Below are 5,948 nucleotides of genomic sequence, written 5' to 3' on the forward strand. Positions count from 1 at the left end.
CAACCAAGGTGAACCTTGTGAAAAGCAAATGTCCACCTGCTGCTCAAAACCCCAGGAGTGGCTCCCCATTTCTTTCACGTGAAGGCCAAAGTCATAAACTGCCAAGCCCCGTATAATCGGCCCCCTTCCAACAGAAACGATTTCGCTATTATATGTATTGTCTATTGTCTGACTGCCAGCTCAGCAAGGAACCATTAACTGGCACAGAGTGGGCACTCTATAAATATGTGTTGAATGGTTAAAGTGACTATTCAAGCACTGAATCGTACAGTGGTAAGTGCTAGAAAGAAGATGCACTTTGGTAAGAGGAAATTCACAGGGAGGGAGGGGGGGAACTCCAGCTGGATGTAACAGCTCCCAGCCAGGGCTTCTTCCGCCCAGACGGTGTGCACAGAGTAGGCGCTTTCCCATGCGACCTGACTTGGAATCTGAGGGATTCCATACGCCCTGCCCTCCTTGGCCCGCTTTCTTTCTGTGTGGAGACTTTGTGGCTCCTTAAAATGCAAACAGCTCTCAAGAGGACGAATACAGGTACAATCAACCGGACTCGCACTGGCTCTGCCAGAGACAAGAGGCGCAGGAGACCCTCCCCGGAAGCCTTCCTGCAAGGTGACCGCGATGGCTGTGAAGGAAGTCACCTAGTCCCGCCTCACCCGTTAGGGAGGGAACTTGGGATAAGACTGCCCCCTGCTGGCAAACCTATGAAATCAGCGCACAGAGGAAGAGCGCAGGGATAATGGGAGCAAATACCTGCCGGACTCAGCTGAAACCCGATGCACTTGTTAGCACCTCTCAGATGCGGCGCGTCACATACACACAAAAAAGGGCACACGGGTTAGGGAAGGGCGGGCCCTACGGGCCCCACTGAAGTGGGTTAACAGACTGTCCGAGCCTGATGCAAGTGTACCTTTGATTCACCTAACTCCCCTGCTCTGAGTTCACGGTCTTCCAGCAACTTCGCTTGTTCGGGCCTCCCTTGGAGCTCGCCTCCAGGGAGAGACACTGCATAGGCGGATTAACAGGTGTGGACCCTCCGCAGCCCCTTCTCGGTGTAAGGTCATAAGTGACCCTCAGCCGGGTCAGCGCCTCCCGGTCCTTACCAGTCGGGTCACCAGGTGAGGCCGTTGGCGGTCGGGGGCGCCCAGCTCTGCCGGAGCCGCCAACGCTGGCCGGGTAGGGTCACCCTGGGGCGGGCCGGGGCCCAGACCCCGGAGCCGAGCGCTGGCCTCCCGCGTGCTCCGCCCTTCGCGGGATGGGCTCGAGCCCCAGCGGGACCCTCGGCGGCTACAGGGAGGCCCAGGCGACAGTGCGGAATTGGGTGGATGAGAGTGCCCTTTCCTGGGAGGCTAAGGCCTCCTTCCTTCGCAGCCGGAGGCCGGGGAAGACCCCGCGCAGGAAGGAAGGACGGAGGTCCCGCCAGCGAGCCCCCTGGCTGTCCGACTCGTCTCAGCCCTTTCCCTTGGGCCCACTTTCCCCGCGGCGGCGGCCGTCACCAGGGATGCAGGGAGCGGGTGGGTGTCGGGAGATTGGTGGGGCCGCCGCCCTCGGACACGCAGGGCCCTGCGCCGACAGGACCCCACCCCACCTTGTGCCGCCGCCGTCGGACTGGGCCGGCTGCAGTCGCAGGGAGCGCCAGCTGGAGGCCGCGGGGCCCACGGCGACCCTGGTGGAGAACGGTTCTCGCCGCGGCGCCTCCGGACCCCCCGCCCAGGCGGCCGACAGCCCCGAGCGGAGACGGGCGCCCCGCCGCCCTCCTCCCCGAGAGTCCGCTCCGCCGCTGCCCTCGAGGGCCCAGGGGCTGTCAGAGGCGGCGCCGGCTTTCCCTGCAGCTGGGCACGAAATGTCTAAGTCAGTTACCCAGTGACGGCTGCAGGACCGCCAGCTTTCAGAACTGAGTCTACGCTCAGTCTCCCGGTACTGGATTGGGATAGGGAAGGGGGTTTCATCCCGGTTTGGGCCTTGTGTCCTAAGCATCGGCCTGTCCTTTTGCCCAGGAGGAAACAGGCCGAGCGGCCTCGGAAAGGCGCGCGGTCGCCCGGAGGAAGGGACAGTGCTGTCACCTGGCCGCCTCCCCGATGACTTCGGAACTTGGTGCAGCCACACGCAGAGGTTGGGGGGTGGGGGGTGGACAGACTCGGTCCAGCCCAAGAGAAGGAGTGGCTTTCTCCCCCAACTACCCCAGGGGAAAATAAACAGTCTCTGGCATTTTCCTGCATTCCTGATTTTCAACCAAACTATTGTTGGAGATTGGCCACTGTGGGCCGGGGATGGAGAACTTCCCCTCGGGCGGAGCAAACCCGCCCATTCCCAGGCCAGCGGCGAAGTCGGCGCCCGCCCCGGCCTGCCCTCCCAGGAACAAAGCCCCTTTGTCGCCCGCCTTCCCGGGGCCGAGGCTGCCCCGCCACGCCCGGGGCTCCCTCCCCTTCGAGGACTCCAAAGCCGGCCAGGAGCCTCACCACCGTTCTTCCAGGTCCCCAGCCTGGGAAGAAAACAAAGCAGCCTTCCTCATCGCTCCGGGGGAGTGCAAGGGAAGAGAACATTTCCTGCGCTTTGAGTGTGGGCGCCCTTGTCTCCTCCCTGACAGCCTTGACCCCAGGAATTAGTTCTTTCGGGTCCTGCACCTTGTGCGAGGTCCCAGAGTTGGTGAATGGCAGAGGGTCTCAAACCCAGCACTGTTTCAGAGAAATTACGTACACACACGCACACACACATGAATATGTACACATACGAATTTATACATGTGCATTTTTTTCCTTTCCGCCACCCAGGGCTGAGAACGAATGCCATTTCGACGTTGTCCCCTTTCCGTCTCCAGAACTGTGGCTGGTGTGTACTTGCGTCCAGGCCTTCCATGTGCCCCAGCAAATAACACCCTCACTCCCTCCTTCACCCACCTCCCTTTTACCTGCCCCGCTTCCTTGGTTGCTTAGTAGCACTTAGGGTCACAGTGTCACTGCTTTGGAGGTCCCCCCTCATAGACCACCCCCCCTGCCTCCTCATTTAGATCTGAGAGGTGGTGCCTTCTGCTGGCTGTGCCCCCAGAATGGTCCTCTCCCTTCCGGCTCTGGCTTGTCAGCCCCCCACAATGCTCCTACCAGTGTCTCAGCACCCTGCCAAGACCTGGAAGGACCTGGTCTCTCCCATCCGCTCTGCAGAAGGGCAGAGCCTCAGGGGTGGTCACACCCCTGCCCCACCTTGGGGACCCGTTGGCAGCATCCACAGGCGTCCACGCAAGCTAGAGCCAGTCCCAGACCCAGGATGATTGCCAAAGGCAGAGGGCAGTAGGTGCTGGCTGTGGGGCCACTAAGGGACCACAGACCAAAAGTACAGACTGAGTGACTCCTTGGGGAGAATATTCACATGGGGGTGTTGGTTATTTTGCGGGAGGCGAAAATGAGGTGCTTGAAGTCACAGCTCCATATGTGACTGAATTCTCCTCCCACCCCCACCCTTTCCCTGCCTGTGCTCCTCCTCTGTTTGCATTGGCTGTGGCTCACTTCATCTTGCCAGATGACTCAGAACAGTCGGGAAGTTTTGCTTATTTGAGGGAGGGCTGTATACTATATGGGTACCAAGAGTCACACGCAAAAAGTTTGAATTAAATAAATAAAAATAAAATGCCCAGGACTGGGTAACTGATCCCTGGCACACTTGTGATCCTTGACGGATGCTGAATGTTTGGATCAACCAAAAGCAAGACCAGGGTCATCCACGTGGGGCTCAAGGAGCCCCCAGTAACCTTGAAGCAGGAGGAACAAGTGAAAAACACACAGGCTCTAACCTGGCTTAGAATCCTGGTTCTGACACTGGCCGTGCCATCTTGGATCGGCTCTTCAACCTCTCTGAGCTTCAGATTCATCTTCCACAAAAAATAGAAACCACAATCCTTTATCTTGGCGGGGTTTTTGTGAAGAGTAAATGAAATAACCTATTTGAAAGTGTCTCATGTGCGGCAAATGCTCAGTTGAGTGTTAATTTCATTGTTGAAAATTCTATTCAAAATGAGGCCAAAGATGATTTCTGTCATCAGTCTCTGGAAAGACAGTCCTTCAGAGGTCTTTGGGCATCTCAAGCAGGAGCTGGAGATATTTAGAAAGGAGGAAAAGAAGCTGGAATGAAGACTGGAGGGTTCAGGGCCGTATTTCCTTCTTGGATTCTCAGTTTGAGTGCTAGGGGGAGGAAGCGTGGTTTTCTGGCAGCACGACGGTGTTTTGGCAACATCTTAAAAATTGTCTCCCCTTTTTGCTAAACGGGCCCAAGTCTAGTCTCCCCTCTTCCCTCCTCCCTTCACCCCCTTTTCCTTCTTCTCTCCCCTGTTTCTCCCACACCGACCGGATCTCAATTAGTCCTTTTGAATCTCAATGTCCTCATCTGAAAGCTGGCAATCAGAGTAATGAGTTCAGAGGGTCGCAAGAAGGGTCAAGAGAGATAACATATTCAATAAGTCAGCCCTATCTCCCTTCAGCCGCCTCATATTTTCCTCTTCCCTGTTGACTTCTAATTTTCCCTCCTTCTCCTTCTTCCCCTTCTCCAAAGAGATGGAAAGTGAGGCTGGATCAGCCGCAGAGACGAAGGGTGCGTCTGGGAAATGTGTGCTTCCTTTATACCATTCCACCCTGTCTGGCCGCTACCGTTTGAAGATGACCGCCATTGTGAGTGGCTCTTACTATCTTGTCACCTAACGAGCTCCCACCACCAGCAGCCGCCTCTAGGAGTAAACAGCCTCTGAATTATTTACTTTTAGGAACTTTTCACTGGGTGTGTGGTCACGACGTGGACTGTTACAATAAATAAATTCAATACTGTAAGCTGATTCCATTTGGGGCCATGCCTGAACTCAGCAACATTAAAAATGTACCAGCCTGTGCTGAAGGCTCCTTGGGCAGCTTCGTTGAAAGGACTTGCAGTGTTCATCTTAGTGCTTCGTTTGGGCTTAGCGATCTGGCTTCTCCTTTTGAGGATTATCCGGAAGTCAGGGCCTGAATGTTCTAGTGTCCAACAGGAAAGACTGTCCTGGTCCGGGGCTCAGCCCCTTACCCGTCAGCCGGTCCTCCCCTCTGTGGTGCCGCTTCCTTATACAGTTCAATCCGGATTGATCGCTTGATGCAGTTGTTTATTGGGCAACCATTTACTGTGATCCCTGCTGTGGGGGAGGGGGTGGTAATAAAGCCCCCACGCCTTGCCCTCTATTCGGGACAACTCTGGAGAGCTCTTCCAGCTTCAAAGCTCTCCAAGGGCCTGCTGAGTCCTTTGGTATGACGGCCACAGCCCACCTCTTCCTCTGCTGGACACTGTGTCCTCTTTCAGGGGTGCTCCCTGAGCACTCATCAGTTACCTTCCATCATGCTGGTCTCATCTCAGGAATCAGAATTCCTGGGGGCCCGACCTACAACACGGAGCTGCATGGAAAGTGGCCTGAGACACACCTGTGTTTCCATCCTGCCTCTATCACTCAGTGGCTATGTGACTTTGGGCAAGCTCTTTAACCTCTGGAAACTTCTTTTTCCATCTGGGGGAAACAGATGATGGGAAAGATTAAATGAGTTTATATGCAGTGTGTAAGTACCTGGGTCACTGAAGCAGCTTAACAAACGTGACTTCTGTCTACGGCCATACCACCCCGAATGTGCCTGATCTCGGAAGCTAAGCAGGGCCGGGCCTGGTTAGTATTTGGATGGGAAACAAATGGGACTTCTTTCTTTAATAATACTTGTCAAACATGACATCCCCGATCCTACTGGAACTTGCCTTTCAAGTTTATACATTTTGCTAGAATTTACGTTTTTATATTCTTGAAAATAATACTGCATCCTTGAAAGGGATAACTCTTTAAAAATTTTTTTTAAATGTTTTTATTTACTTTTGAGAGAGACAGAGAGACAGAGTATGAGCTGGGGAGGGGCATAGAGGGAGGGAGACACAGAATCTGAAGCAGGGTCCAGGCTCTG

This window comes from Lynx rufus, unplaced genomic scaffold (genome assembly GCF_022079265.1).
Source record: "Lynx rufus isolate CCGP_SWC_20201006 ecotype Redwood Valley unplaced genomic scaffold, mLynRuf1.p SCAF_9, whole genome shotgun sequence".
Lineage (NCBI taxonomy): Eukaryota > Metazoa > Chordata > Mammalia > Carnivora > Felidae > Lynx > Lynx rufus.